Below are 16,352 nucleotides of genomic sequence, written 5' to 3'. Positions count from 1 at the left end.
CCTCCCTTGAGCCAGCACTAGTGCTCAGAGGACATGCAGTGAACCACACAGACGTCTCACCCGACATGCAAATTACATTTGGGGGGGCCAGTTTAGTTACTACCTAGGTCAGTGTCAGACCCAGTTCACCTTGCAGCTGTAGAACTGGTGATGTCTACTCGGGAGAAGGGGCAAGAGGGAGCAGCTCAGGTTGAGCCCTTCAGTAGCAATGCTGGTTTATGCCAGATTAAATTCCTGGTAGATCCTTAGGTAATGGTTGCCACAGAAAACCTTAAAATCGGGAGAACAGACTGACATCTACTGCAGCTTTGCGTAGGATCAGTGACAGCGATTCCTCAGCCATCCCTGGCAGCTTCTTTCCCTGCTTGACACTTTCTGTATTTTTTCCTGTTATTTAATCTACTCAGTTGCAGTAATAAGACTTATTCCAGCCTCATCAGTTAATGAGAATTATTGCCCATTGTCATCTTTATTAAATCTCTCCCTTTTTCTAAAAAACAGTCGTGCTTCTTACTTCCTTCCCCAGAGTTGAATAGGGCTAGCTGATATCCATTGTGTTTGCAAGAATAGGACATTGGCTTGATAATTATGGATGAAATCCCTGCCCAAATTAAATCAAAAGCATCTCTCTCTTTCCACTGCTTTGCCATTTCGATTAACCTGTCGTCATTTCAACACAAGCGCTCTGCAAAAGGCACGCCGAGGCTCGACTGCTCTCCGTGGAGCAGGCGCCACGGCTCTTTGGGCCGTGAATTCCCCTAGTCACTGAGGATTTGTGCAGCGCCCCCGCCCCACCACCCCGCGGGCACACCCGTGGTCCCTCTTGCCCTTAGACCAATTTAAAGACACATGGAGAATTTGGCAGACTATTCCAGTGAAGTGAGTGCAACCACGGGAGCTCGTAAGGGCTTCGTGAGCCCGTATTCCAAAGTCATAATACAAACATACAATTAATTAACTAAACGATGAAGAGGAAACATAAGAACAGTTTCCTATGCCTGGGGAGTTAAAGAGCCGAAGGCTCAAATGGTAGCTTTAACTAAGCATTTCTTTGTTTTTGTTAAGACAGGTTGTTTTATTTTAATATACTTTCTATATTAAAATTAATTATAATGTACATTGGATTCTGTGCTTATAATTTGTATTTGCTGCTTTATGTGTCACTCACTCATTAGTTTCCTAAATAACAGGGAACACACTTAGTCAGTTGGCATTTTCCAGTGTTTTAATTGCCTGCTGTGATATAATTATTGTGACATTTTGGGATGTTTTTAACATCCTGAATTAAACATTCTGACATCCCACAGAGCACTTCATGAAAACAGTCCAACTGTATTCAACTCATTAGGAGTCTACAGTTGTCCTTTAATATTAAAAATATTTTTGACACAAAAAATGCAGGTAAAATTAAAGTATTTAACAACTTATATCTTATGTCAGTTTTCATTCTTAAAAGAACATAGTGGTATTAAATATAATGCAAAAATGCACAGCTCTCAATCCTATTTATGGCATGAGTTTGTAGAACCGACTCACTGCATGAGCACATAGATCAGATTTCATACGTAATTTTCTTGGATAGCTACTTAAAAAATAAAGTGAAAATAAAATACAAAGCTCGGTATCTGGTGAATTCTGCTACATCTGTTTTAAACTATCAGTTAAAATAATGTGCTCGTTTCTCTTTAACGAAAGTTATGAAATACTGTACATTTATATCTTTCAAAATCTAACATTTCACAGAAAAAATAATTCATGACATCTAATATAAAATGCTTTGACTTAAAGATGAGAATTCAATTGCTCAAACAGTAACTGTTTAGGGGGTAAAACAGGGCGAACGACACCTGCCAAATAAAGTTTTGTGAGTTAGCTCCAAAGCGGGCGTAAGGAGGAGTCCGACAGATCTAGACAAGAAACAGCCATCCCTCCGCCTCGTTCTCCTCAGCCCCTTTCCGCCAGCGCCCTGGAAGTTTCCCAGCCCGTGCTAGGGGAGCGCGGACGCGGCAGCCTCGGGCCAGCGCGGCGCCCCGAGGTCCGCCCCAGCCCGCCAGCGCCCGCGCGGCTCTCGCCAAGGCGCCGAGAGCGGCCGCGATCCTGCGCCCCGGCAAACCCCCGTCGCTGCCTGCTCCCCGCAGAGCCGTACACGAGTTCGTGCGCATTTCTAGGCCTGAATAACTATTTTTCTGTCTTTACTGCAGATTGAGTTAGTCTACAACACTAAAAAATTGGAATTCAACAGGTTTTTGTTACAGGCAAAGTCTGACAATTAGAAATAGAGGCAACACTAATCCTGAAGTACTAGGCTACAAATCTTATTCATAATCATACATATTTATACCAAAAATGCACTGGACTATTGAGTGAACAAGATACCATCTGCGCAAGATGAGTGATGGAATTAAGACCTACAGTTTTTGTGGCAAGCCAGTACTTGCTAAATACCAGAACTGAAACCACAAGTAAGGAAGCAACAGTAAACAACTCTGTATTTTGTTGGTAGCAATTTGATAGTAAGAATATAAGAATATAAGAAGTAAAGGCCTTCCTATTTCTTAATCATAGCACAGGAAAATCTTTTAAATCAAATCCATTATCTGACACATGTGAAGAAGATGACGTTATTACCGAGAGCAGCGTGTGCAAAATTAATGTCCATCATAGCCACGGCTAGAAGCTGGAGGGAGAGATAATGGGGTTATGGCCAGGGGACGAATGTGCAGCAAGGATGTTACTTTTATGTATACGATTAACTGTCTCCTCCATGAGTTACAGCTTTACTTACATAAGTACTCACTTACTTTATATCTTATGGATCGTAAACAAATGATTCATATTGACTTGAGCACGCCTTAGTGTATTTACTGCAATAAAAGGCCTGAAATAATCCCAATGATATGATCAAAATCTTCAATAACCAACTGACATTTAGTGCTGACACTCCATCCTCATGACAAGCCTCTGTGCAGACCTGAGAAAGGAGGCAAGCAAAACTTTCTGTTGTTGAAAATTAAGTCTACACCTTTCCTATGTCTTTAAAAGATTTTTTAATGACTTAATTACAACTCCAAATAGTAGATATGGGCTTTAGCAGCCATAGGATTTGTGCTAATAGCAAATACCCTGTTAACTTAGATAAAACCAGTTTTCTTATGGAGCAGCTTGTATTTTGAACCAAAAAAACCCAAAATTACTACAAATAATACCGATAAACTCACATAAATACAGTCTACATTTATAGTCAGGAGCAGATCTGCACTGGTCTGAATGTATCTCAGTTCTGAGTCCATTTTCGAATGTGTTACAAGAACAGCGTAAGTGTCCAAAGAAATATTGACCCTACCGAAGCTAAAAGTCCTACTACTTCATCATAGCTCCTGTTTGGCCAGACATCCGAGCTAAGTGCACTAACCCTCCCCCCATTCAACACAGTGCTCGAGCACATGCTTCATGTGGCTGAATCTAATGTAGACTTAAGCACCCCCTTACAGCGAGATTGCTGATATGCTGTCCCAAATTTGCTTCCCCTTCTGCTTGTAACTGTTGCCAGGCAGGAAGATGGTGACAGATCACTGGAAACAGCAAAAGATTACTCAGAACATCTGATTCAACTGTGCATTTTTAACCACAAAATCTGAGGGGATTGAGGTTTTTAATTTGAAATATGATCAGCTGACACTGCACTCTGTTGTGGTGTAATATTAAAAACCAAAGGATACATCAAAGAGCTGGTAAGTGCCAGGAACAAAACTCCTTAAAAAGGCTTTCCAAATGTTTCAGGATATCTATTTTGTAGGAATATCTATTAGAAAAATTATTTTTTGTGCTTATGTATCTGAGAAGATGCTAAACAACTATCTTTTTGCTCTCTTAGAAAATGAACACCTATCTATCTAACACAAAGCCAAGTGTTCTGGCAATTTCATTCATGACTTGTTCTGAGATGCTATGGAATTACTGTTATATCCTTACTTGCATAGTTCGTTCAGATATATTGAAGTGATACCTGAGGTCATGAGTAAAATTTCTCTCATACGTCAACGTTTTCAGTTGAAGTACTTCACTATTAATAAATTGGAATTGGATCATTATCTTTACTGAAGGAAAATTACACTGGGAGCACCTACATTAGCATTTAGTTCAATCAAAAAATAGTGTTTTCAGGCAAGTCTCCCACGCATCCCATGTACCATGCTTCAGTTCATGTTATAGAGTGGAACAGTATAGCTGTTTAGAGTGGAAAAGTGTGGGGTTTATTTTCAGATAAAAATAAGCTAAGAGATAAGCCTCAGAATCGTATGTAATGTGGTCTGGCCAGGAGCAGATGCTCAGTCCACAGAGCCAGCAAATCCAAAGTAAACCTCCAGAAAACATGAATAATGAGGACATCAGACCAGACCACTGACTGTATAACTCTGCCAGCCCCACGAGTCAGGTCACACTTGCTGATGTGGACATAGCCATTCTGTCCTGAAAAATGTCATGCAAGGCTTGATATTTAAATGTACAAATCACTGAAAAAATAAGACTTTTAAGAGAAATCATAAGTGTTATGGTGACTGAAACCAATGGCAGTATGTTCTTCTCTTCTTACACACTAAGTAAGCATTTAAGGGAGGATCTCTTCCTCCCTTGCTAGTGGTTCACCTCCTAACTCTGTGGGTTTCCCAAAATATCCGATGATAAGCCATTCATGAGATTTAAGCTTCCTTGTTATCTCTGACAAATCCTTCCTGCTTCTTGCCAACGTGTCTTCACTTCTTAAATAACCAACCCAACAAGGTGAGGCAGACTCCACTGCAGGGGTTTAACCCTCTCCCTCTCAAGAAATATCTACAACACGAAAAGAGTGAGTAATTTGTGGGGAAAAGAGTTCTCCATCCCTCCTACCGATGCTGTGACACCATGCAGAAAAGCATTTATGATAAATTGGATAGGAAAGGGAGAACTCAACTCTGAATTATTGGTCAGGACGTTTCTGTTAAAGAAGGGAATACTTCATGACAGTCCATGGGTAGGGAGTTCCAGCTCCTATAGCAGAAAGAGTGATCCCTTGCGTTGGTTTCAAAAAAAAAAAAAAAAAAATACAACTACATTTTGCCAGGGGCCTAATCCTGTGGTAAATGTTAGGTATGCTCTGTGAATGCCTCCAGATCAAGCTGCTTAGAGGATTCGGTAGAGAAACAGTTCCCAGCTTGCTGCCAGACTGAAGCAGGACACAGGCAAGCTCTGAGCAGCCTTGGACGTTCACAAAAGCAAAAGTCCAGCAAACTGGACCTTTAAAGTCAAAGAGGCAAAGAAAATAAAGTGTATCTAGAAAGAAATGGCTACTGAGCAAGGTCTTTTTGACTCTTATTTTAGGGTCCATGATCATACACCATTTATTCGAGCTAGAATCCGGGTCCTCTGGTTTTGGAGTATATTACTACTTTCTCTATAAAAGAAACAGCAAGGCCTTGGGGAAGTAAGCGGAGGCAAGTCCTCTGCCGAAACTAGAGCAGAAGGCGCACGCTGCGGCCGCGTTACTCGGCTGGCTCTATCGGAGGCAGCTCGAGCGCTGGAAGCAAGGCGGCGAAATCCCTCGAGCGGCCGGCGGCGGCTGCGCTTACGGGCTGAGCGCAGGTCCTCCGCGAGCTGGTGTGAAACCGGCTCCGAGGGCGCGGGGCTCCGCCGCAGCCAGCAGGCGCAACGACGGAAAGCCGGCCCGCGGAGCAACTTCAGGTACGCGCTTAAGTTCACTTCTGATTAGGCAAGCGGGTAAGTGGCTGCTCAAAGTTAATCACCTACTTAAGTGCTTGCCTGAATCACAGCCACAGACTGGTGTAATAGACGACTGTATCTTTATTTAGACTCCATTTTAAAATGCTATACAGAAGCAGGGAAGGAAAGTATTCAGATTAAAGCAAGGGGGATGAAGCTGAGTAAATTCTACCCATGCTAGCATCATGGGCTTTCTTAATGTTGTCATGCCAGTTTGACCTTTATTTAAAAAATTGTTTCGTTTTGCCATTTGAGATTAATACGCTGAGCTATAAACTATTTTTGAAAGGAAAACATTTCTTCCTTTCCTCTTCCCCCCCATCACACTATAACAATAGATAAAGTTGTTAGATTTGCAGTAACTCTGACCATAACTGTTCGGTATATATGACATTTTTCTCCTGTGCCCTCATCCTGGTGAAGCAGCCTTCTAAGGCAAATTTTAATAGAGAAATAATTTAAGTACAGTTTACTTAAAATGTTCATTTTTAATAATGAGAACTGCATTAGGATGAAACAATTAAATCAAATGAAAAAAGCAAAAAAAAAAAAGTAAGTCAGAATCATTACAACCCTATTGATCATTATAAACAATGGAACATTTATTTCTGAAAACTAGGTTAAACACAGAACATTTTATGTTTATTGAATTCACAAAAAAGCTGGTCCCTACCTTTGCATTTACTAAACATTCCCCAGTATACATCATAAAAGGTAGAAATAATATTGTTAACTATTCTGAATAAATCCCTGGTTTTAGTAGCTAAAGTTTATTCTGCTCACAGGAGAACCCTGAAATCCTGAATCAAGCCAGACACAGTTACAACAAGAGCAACTACTAGTTCAAAGTTTGAGCTTCACTCTCTGACTTTTGCTCAGGTTGTTAAATACTTGCTGTATTTCACGACACAGGTAGCAAAACCACCCCTGTGTAGACTGCGCATCAAATGATTGCATGTGGGTCTTTTTTTTCCTGTTAGGCCAAAAGACACCATACAGTGCCTCAGTCTTCCATATTTTAAACCAAGCTTTACTGAAAATTCACTTGTGAAAGAATCCCAAGAAATGCTTAGAGGATTACAGCTTAAACAATTATTTTGTAGATGTAGATCAGAGCAATGACACAAGGGCACAGATATCTTTACTCTTTACCTATATGAATTTATTTGCAATCAGGCAGCCTAGGACGAAATTTTTGGCAGAACACTAGAAGGAGCAAGTGCTTGTCCCTATAAATGCCTTGCAGAATCAAGGCCTAAGCTTACTCAATAAAGAACCCAGATTCGGCCAGAACCTTAAAGTCAGGCTAGTTTCATCATTCGTAAACATACGCACATCCCAAGTCCTATAGGTTTATAATCCCTAGAAATGGGTTTCATTACATGAAAAAATAATAGAGTAGAACAAACTAATTATGTAGCTAGGAATTAAATTCCAAAATACTCACATTCAGAAATATTAAGATATATTTTTAAAAAATGATTTGAGAACAAATCTGTCCTGCAGACCATTTTTCTTACTTACTCAGTTGAATAAACTCTGCATACTCACACGAAGAAAGCTATCTTCTTTTCATTGCCTCTAAGTCTTGACTTTGTGTGAGTGTTCGCACTGCTGCATGTTAACCACAGCTCTTTTACAAATTTGTTTCTAGCTGTGCATGCACTGTGCCTTCTTCCTCAAATTAATCTCATTCTCCTAAAAAGAAAGACATCTATTTTATCCATTTTATAGTGAAAAAATTATTTCTTGCCTTAATCTTTCATTTCTAAATTTTTTCCCAGTTAAGAATATTTAACTGCTCTTAGAGAAATTATCTCTCTCCCCCCCTGTGGCTTTCACCTGACCAGAGGATAACAGCTGGACAGTATAAATAGGCAGCTATCATGTCTGTCCTCAGTTAGAGCCTTATTAGTAAAACATAATTTAGGATAAGATATGAACAAAAGATTTTATTGACTGTGATTGTAGGTCTAATTATAACTCTAAACTTGGGTTATCAGGTTAGGTCAAACTCCAAGATTTGTTTATTTTCCTGATTTGTGTCCTATCTCCTCTGCTAAAATGTGTATCTCTTAGAAGAAGGAAGTACACTCTTACAGTGCACTTGTAAGTGCTCTGTATCACTCATTTGGGGAATGATTAGCTTGTGTTTCACATTAGTAAGTGCTCTTACTTGGTAAGTAATTGAATATATTCTCTCTCTCTCTGGTTCTTTTCTATGATGGTATGTTAAAATTTTTAGGGTCTGTATTTTTTCTTAGCAAAGATCTCCTGATTTTGCCTCCAAAGCCCATAGGATGTGCTGGAGATGGGAGCACTGGCCCTGTTAGAGAGAAGCTAGCAGCAGTGCAAGCAACCTCTCCAAAGGTACCATGTTGATACATGCTCCTCCTCCTCTTGAGAGAAGCAAGAAGCCTCCAGAACACCGCATATTTGAGGAAAGGTGATTTCTAGTCATCTCTTCTCAAGCAATTTTGTTGAAATGAAATGAAATATTACTAAAGTGAAACCTTGAGAAGCTTAAGTAACTTGGGAGTTTGTGTAGCTTGTACCAAGAGATCTCCTCATGGCCTCCTCCTCCTGTCATTTCCACAAAGAAGCAAACCTTGTTCTCAATTTATAGCAAAAACACCTTGTCAGAATGACCCTTACTTTCACATGCTTTGGTTGAATTGGTAAGATCTACAATCATCTACCTCTTTAATTCTTTCATTGCTGTAAGAAGCAATACTGCTGGCGGGGGGGAGAAGTGTTTAATAACCTGTTTCAATGTTTCTTTCTTTTGGCTTTCATTTCCACACTGATCCACACTGGTTTGTGTATATGTGTGTGTATGTATATGTGCATATATATATGTATATTTATACACACTGCTTTGTTTCTGAGAGAGAAAAATTACCTGCAGGTTATCTGGATTCTGCATGGAGGTGAACTGCTTATGCACCTCTAAGGGCTATGTTTTTGGTGTTATATAAACCAGCATTTTAAAGGAGCATATTGTCATGAGAAGACTTGTTTTAATGAAGTTCTTTGCCCTAAGGCATATTATTGCTTGATTAAATACCTCTAACAAAGAGAAAATATCTTTCCGGATGACCAAAAGGAAAGAAAACATCTGTTTTCACATGTCTAAAATCACTACTGTCATTTAAGCTTATCTTTTTAGATAAATCTATTTGATCATCTTTTCTGCTTCTTGTGGGAGAAGCAGATGTGATCCCAACTGAAAATTTTAGTAGTAGATGGTAGAGTAAATTCCCATGTTGGTTAAAACGGTTGCTTCAGATGCTGTATGAAGGGTCACAGTGAAGCATACAAGAGAAAAACAAAATCAGGTTAGACATGATGTCTCAAACATTTCAGGTACATCATAAGTTTTTGAGAGGTAGAAAATGAAACAAGGGGGAGAATACATAACTTTAACTGAAAAAAAAGTCCTTAACAAATACTGAATTTCTGATGTTCTGTCTAAGTTTAATCATATAATATTACTAAATTCAGAAGCCCAGGCTTTCAATGGTAAGTGAAATTCCATGCGTTTTTTATTAAGCATTTTCCACTCTACCTTTTACATTTTGGAAACAAATTTAATGCTCTATTTAGTTACTGCTCTGCATACATTAAACTATATATAAAGTTATTGGTTGTTGAAATAATGAGGGAACAACTTATAAGTTATGGCATTATATAATCTTGTATTTGACTTAGTGTTGAATGATGTTTTATAAAAAATATAGTACAAATTTTTAATCCTCATTTGAAGATGTGAAGCAGTTGACAAACAAAGTGGTTAATAGGGAATCACCATTAAATAAAGATGTTTAATAGGCCTCAGTAGGGGTTGATAGAAGACTTAACAGTACTTGATGTTTTCAGAAATGGGTTGCTAAACTGATATTTTCCTTAATGACCTGAAACTAAACAGAAAATCACAAAGATGAAAACTTGCATCTGATGCAAAGATTGCCGGAGCTGTAAATAATGGGGAGAACAGGCTTATTATATGGGGCCCAGCTTAATAAATGTGGGTCTCTGTATAGAAAAGTGGAAAACTAATCTTCTAGAGGAAGAAAAGAAATGCACGCGGTTTCTACAGAGTGGGAAACTCTGCTCTAGGCAACAGGAATCAAAAAAAAGCCAGGGATAACAGCACAGAACAAACAAGTTCCTGCAGGAAGGCTAATGGGATCCAAGCACAGTTATATTCAAGCAAGGCTTTAACCAAAATAGCTTTACTTCCATTAACTCACCATTGAGATTTTTTTTCTGCTTGCTCTTATTCTTCCTTTTTATTTTTTTAAGGGCAGAGAGAAGCTTTGAAAGACATTGAGACAGGCCAGCAAGAATCGCCCAAAAACAAACAAACGAACAAAACCTCAAACTGAAGAATGTCTTAATTTGTGACTCTAATGTATAAATACCTCTTTACTCTCTCTCCTATTTATCAGAGGATTAGTACTATATCCAAAATATTTCTGATGTATTGTATCTAACCTGATTTTTTTTGTCTCATCCACTTAATAAATTTACTTCGTGTTGAAGCTTATTTCCTAGAAGAAAGTTGCCATTGTTTATCTGCTTAAAAAAAAAAAAAATCTGAAGACTAGCTGAAAACCCTGACAAATTTTGATCATAATCATCAGATATTTTTGGATCAAGAGTGATGCTCCTGAAATGAGGCCTTTATGTCCTCGTAACAAGGGCTGGGGAACAGGGGGTGGGAGGGGAAGGAGCAGCTCTGCCAGCTGGTAGTGTTTTCCTTCCAAAATAGTCTTGGACGTTCACCCAGAGAGCTGGACACATTATTCTGCTTCCTGGGGCAGAGGCTACGCACCTCCAAGTGCCGAGGAGCACCTGGTCGCTGTCATGCCACGGGGGGCTTAGAGTGGCATGCGCTGGTCTGCCTGCCCACTTGGTACGGGTTAGTTAGATCTTCTCACTGTACCGATGACTAGCTGTGCATCCCTGCAAGCAGGGCCCTGTGGTGGGGGCTGATCTTAGCTCAGACTTCTGCTCCATTTTCCTGCTCCGTTTGTTTCTCTGGTTTCTTCTAGGCTTTCTGTCCTCTACTGCATGGATGATTACCATCTTATCTTGGACTTGTTTCTTGTATGGTATCTACTGCATCGCTTACATCAGTATTATTTGATTAGCAAACTAAGATTTCATTTCTGTGAAAGAAATAAAATGCATCCCAAATCATCTGTTCTGCACAGAATGATATAGGTAGTATAATACTAACATTTAATTTTGAACTCTTTTTATATCAAGATGTCCTTAGGCAATATTGATTTGTTTTCTGAGTCGCATATATACGACTTTGTGGTAATTTTAATCAGAAGCATACTCAGGTACTCAAATTTAACAATCAGGCCACAGATGGCAGTTAATCTAGTCTTTGACCAAATTAATTGCTTTCATAATTGGGTACACATGGAGCTGTTTAAACATTAAGCACAGTGTTCTTAGGTATCTTTAACAAAAGAAAGTATGGATGCTTTAACCAAAAGCTTTGAGCAACTGGGAATAACAGGAGCGTGTGTATCATCAGAAGAAACAGTGCTGTGGTTGCATTTAGCTCTGCAGAGAAAAGAAACGGCAGGATTTGAATTGACATGTTTGGCTATATTTGAGAAATGTTTTGTAACTGCACAGAGGTAGGAAACTTGTTACTAGTATTACTTCATTAGGCATTAAGAATTAGCTTAAATGTTTGGGAGATAACATGTTTTATGAGCTGATTGTGCCTATGTGGAAATAAAGGAAAAGGTGCTCTAGTTACCGCTCGCACAACCTTCCTGGTGCAGAAGTCTGCAAACTCTGCCGAAGCTCTGAAAAACTGAGCCAGGAGGTTTAGTGGGGAGGAATCTGATAACCAGGGTGATAACTTGACAGCTGTGCTGTGGGGGATCTGTTAACCACTCAGGCACCAGAGCGGTGGGTTTGTGCTGCTGAGTTTGTACATTTATGTAGCACTCTGCAGAAGTTGTATGTGTATCGTAGCAAGTCGTGCTGACCTCGACCAGTTTCTACCTGACAGGCCGGTTCTGTCTTAGCTTAGTTTGGGGGACATCAATTTTCGCGTACACACTAGCTAGCTACAGCCCTAGGCAGCAATTCCCTAGCAGCAGCCCCAGCTTTTGTCTCACAGGTCGTGCCTTGGAAGGACACGCTGCCAAAGAGAGAAGCATTTCCACTGGAAATCCTAACAGCTCCAAAAGCACAGTAAAAGCTGAGTTGCTTCATGGGCTTCTGGTGCCGATGTTCGAGGTGGGAGCAGTTAGGGGGTTCTTATGCCAGGACCCTTTATTTCTCGGAGGAAGGCACTTGACAGAAAAGCATCTGAAATCAAAGTGGCTATGAAAGAGGCTATAGAACAAATTGACCAAATAAACAGTGAAGAGTAAATCACCAAGATTTAAGTATTCATGTGAGTTCTAAAAGAATTCTGAATTTAAACAGCTGGATCGCTAGAGGAGGTGGAAAACCTCTCACATAACTTCCCTGGAACCTGAGGACTGGAGAGAGCAAATCACCAGTAGTGTTATTTTGAAAATAAATAAAAGTAATTGAGACCAAAATCAAGATTGAAATTGCTTTGGATTTTACAAGCTTACAGGATTTCTGAAGCTGAGCTTTTAAAGTGAATTTAGTATTTGTAACTAATTCTATTCCAGGCTGTTGGTCTTGTAAACGGTGAATAGTGATAAAAGGTCACAGAGCTGATTTTAACCAAGTCACATGTTAGCTGTACTTGTCCAAAATATGTGACTTTCATTTTGTATCCTATTAACTAAAGATATTACCAGCATCTCCTTTGGCTTTCTAATCTGAATGACTAGTCAAATCGCAATGGAATATATTTTATAGCTGTAACACCAGGCTGATAAATGTTGAGAGAAGCTGATGACAAGAATGCCTAAATGTCTAAGAATTAAGGAACTGAGCTCTGCGGGGGCAAGGAGGAGGCTTATTGTGCTGCTATGAAAGTACTTAATAGTGGGAAACCCTGTCAACCAAATCTGATGAAGCAGTGATAGGTAATTGGCTTGAAAAAAATATTAATTTCTGTAATACTTAAGTCTGTGGTTATTTTGGGTTTTGTTCTGCTTTTTTTTTTTTTTTTTTAATAATGTAACGCTACAGTTAAGATACAGTCCCTGCCTTAAAGAACAAAGTATCGCCAGCTTTTTGAGAGAGATTACAAATTCCATTATTTCTTTAAGCCAAAGATTGTGGAAGTGAAGACACGAGGCTCTTGGCTTTGAAAGAAACTCTAGCTGTAACAGTGCAGAAAAGCTTGAAAACATACCTTGGTTTGACCCTAAGCTGAAAGGCAAGAAAAAGTGCACAACAGAAACAAGTACAATAGAAAAAACTGTTCACAACTCACTTATTTTCGCTTTCTTCCTTCAAACTATATTAGATCTGGTGGGTTTTCTGGTAATATTTAGTGGGAGAGCACAGATTCATTTCTCAAAATCCGAATCACCCCCTGCAGTTGTCTTACGTCTGGATTAGAGCCTTGAGGGCTGATAAGGGGGAGAGGAGGTGATGCAACAGCCAAGCAGGTGAGACCTAAACAGGCTTCAGCCTGCAGCAAAACTTTAAGGCTAATAAGCAAATATTGCTATCAAATATTACAGTATTTCTTGGAACTTAGTTTAAATCTTCTTTAATATATCTAACTGTCAGGTATACATGTATTAAGTTGTGAAACAGTCTCTCAAGGCAAATGGTGGAACTCTAAACAGTTCAATTTTAAACACAAGGAGGGAAGGGAAGGAAACAAATGTTTGCTCTTTCTGAGGAAATGGACTTGCATAAGATAGAGAACGAAAATATTAATTCCACAAGCATCTGAACAAATGAATAGTTGAGAGAAGAAAGGCCATCCAGGGATGATCAAATTACAGGAAAGGACAAGAGCAGCTTTACAATTTTTCTAATGATGATCTGCAGTAGATCTACTCTGCCGTCTGCCTATGTCAGCAGGATCCAACGAGGAACTGTTCAGTCTGTCATATTCTGCCTACTGTGACTTGCTTTTGCATTAGCTGAGAGGATTATTTGATATAGTTCCAAAAAGGAATACTTAATGTGAATCTATAATTGTTATGTTAATTTGTTTGAATTACCTAATACAAAAATAGTCTTTAAAAATTAAGTTGAGAAGCTGTATGGTCAGACAAATTATAAAATCAAGTTTTAAAAATTCTACTTGAGAAATGGCTTGAAAAAAATCATTCTGTATATTTGATTTGAAAATCTAAGCATGAAGGACAGGTACAATAAGAAAATATCTCAGTTACACTGAATCTATTAGCAGCATTTGCAAAATAGAAATCTTATTTTCAGTCTTTTCTCAGCACTACTAAGGCTGATTAAAATCACATGAGAATATACCGACTGCGAATGAACAAAAATAAAACGAGCATAAGGCCAGAGCACAGTAAACTCAACATCGCTGTGATCTAGTGAATGAAATAGTTTAACCAGGTTCTTATTTTCAAAATATTTTGGGTTTGAGATATTGGATTGCTTTCTCCTTAAATTTACTGTATGGGTGGTGAATTTCATCCACAATATTTCTCCTTTCTTTTTCTTCTACCTTTTTCAATTTGAGATGCATAACTTGAAAATGAAAGAGAATTAATTGGTGGCAAAGGAGGGAGAAGGGAGCTGGGTGGAGATTCAGAAGATAACATAACCTAAATGTGGATAATTCAGCTAAAAGACATGTAATACATAAAAATGAAGAAGCTTATCAAAATAATAAAAATATTTGTCCTAAATCAAACCAGGAAGAGCTCTGCTTTCAGAGGTAATAACTCTGCAAGGGATGTTGCAGGAAACTGCTTTACTCAAGTGACCGGTGAGCCATTCAGCCTAATTTCCTGCCACTTCTTCTGGTGGATGCTGCTTAGACTGGCTATAAAATAGCAGCCACAGCTGGAAACAGGTGCGGAGAGGCCTCCACATCACGAATGTGCGCGGTAGAGGATACAAAATCCGATTACGGGAGCAGCCCTTCCTCCTCACGCAGCCTCCCTAAATGCTAATTAATCTGTGGTCCGCAGCAGCAGAACCAGCAGCCCTGGTAGCGCTTAGCTTTAGCTAGTACTTAGCTAGCGCAATTGCAAATGTCATTTGTGATGACAGTAAACAGTTCTTTGTCTCTTTAATTATAACATAAGTTTGGATTACAGGCGCATGCTCTGACGACTGGCTCAGTATTTCATGTCTATCTCTAATATTAAGCTGCAATTAGTGATCTATTCTCTGTGGGTTTAATGGCAGTATATTTTCAGCTGCAGAGTTGCTCTGGTGATGGCATACTTAAATTACTTAGCCACTTGGGAAACTTTAGAGAGAGTGAGTGAGTGACATTACTCAGCTATGTGGAACGTAGGATAACAGTTTAAATGGTAGGAAAAAAAGAGCCAGATTTGATAGATAGAGCTATGGAGATGTCACTTAGGGCTACATATAGGATTTTTCCTTCCCTCTAAATTTAATTGTGATAGTGAAATAATGACATGTTAAAAGAGCAGTCTAATCTACAGAAGACTAATTTCTTATTTTTTTGGCATTTGAAGCTGGGTGCCTTCATTTACACACCTTTTTCTGCCAGGCTGGCACTGAAACATATATCATCTTCAGAAGAACACTTAAAGAATAATAAATGTTTTAAACTAGCGCTGATCATGAATTATATTTCTAGTTGCAAAGTGTTGTTTTAAAGGATTTTGTAAAATCAAGCCCTAGAACGTTGTATGTAGTTTGTATGTCAGCAATTTAATTTCATCTTACAAGCCTGTCTTGTGTTGTTTAAGCAGATATAAAACCTTATTTTTCCATCCTTAATCTTCACTAAAGCACATGTCTGTTTTTAAAAGTGATTCTGTAAAGTACCATTTTGGATTCCATTCTCATCATGGTGCTCAGCTCACCAAAAAAGGTGTATTTTTTTCCAGCTCTATTGGGCTTATTCAAATGTATTGCAGCCCCCATACACATGTCCACTTGCTCAGTAAAACATGTGGGTGAGGAGACCAAGACCCTTCTGCCACGTCCATGCAGTGTGGCATAGACTGGGCCACTAAAGCCGAATTCATACAGCCTGCAGCCCACTCTCTAGGGATGTTGAAGGGGAAGTTTTAGGCCATATGTTATATAATGCTCTACTGTGCTGTATTCTGGCTGCAGCTTGCAAGCACCTTGGTGCTATGCTGTCAGATTCATAAAAGAAGGGAACGCTACCACTGGATGAGAACGCAACTTCTTTTTTTGTTCAGGAGCCCACAAAGTGCTTCCCACTCCTGTAAAAAGAAAACTGTGGAACTGGGTGATAAGAGGCTTTGTTATGAATCCTCTGGCCTCCTGCAATGTTCTGCAAACAGTTCTAGTCCAACCTTGGCTAACTGCCTAAGGAGTTATTTATTTTAAATGCGTTTGGAGGAAGGGATTTAGGAAACGGAGAACTTACCATGGCATACTCAGACCTATGAATAAAAGAAGTAGAATATCAAAATGCCAACTGTAACTTTGTAATGCAGAAATAATGTGAGGTATTTCCTCTTCCTTTG

Source organism: Rhea pennata, chromosome 4, assembly GCF_028389875.1.
Source record: "Rhea pennata isolate bPtePen1 chromosome 4, bPtePen1.pri, whole genome shotgun sequence".
Taxonomy (NCBI): domain Eukaryota; kingdom Metazoa; phylum Chordata; class Aves; order Rheiformes; family Rheidae; genus Rhea; species Rhea pennata.
Note: the sequence above shows the minus strand (reverse complement) of the source record.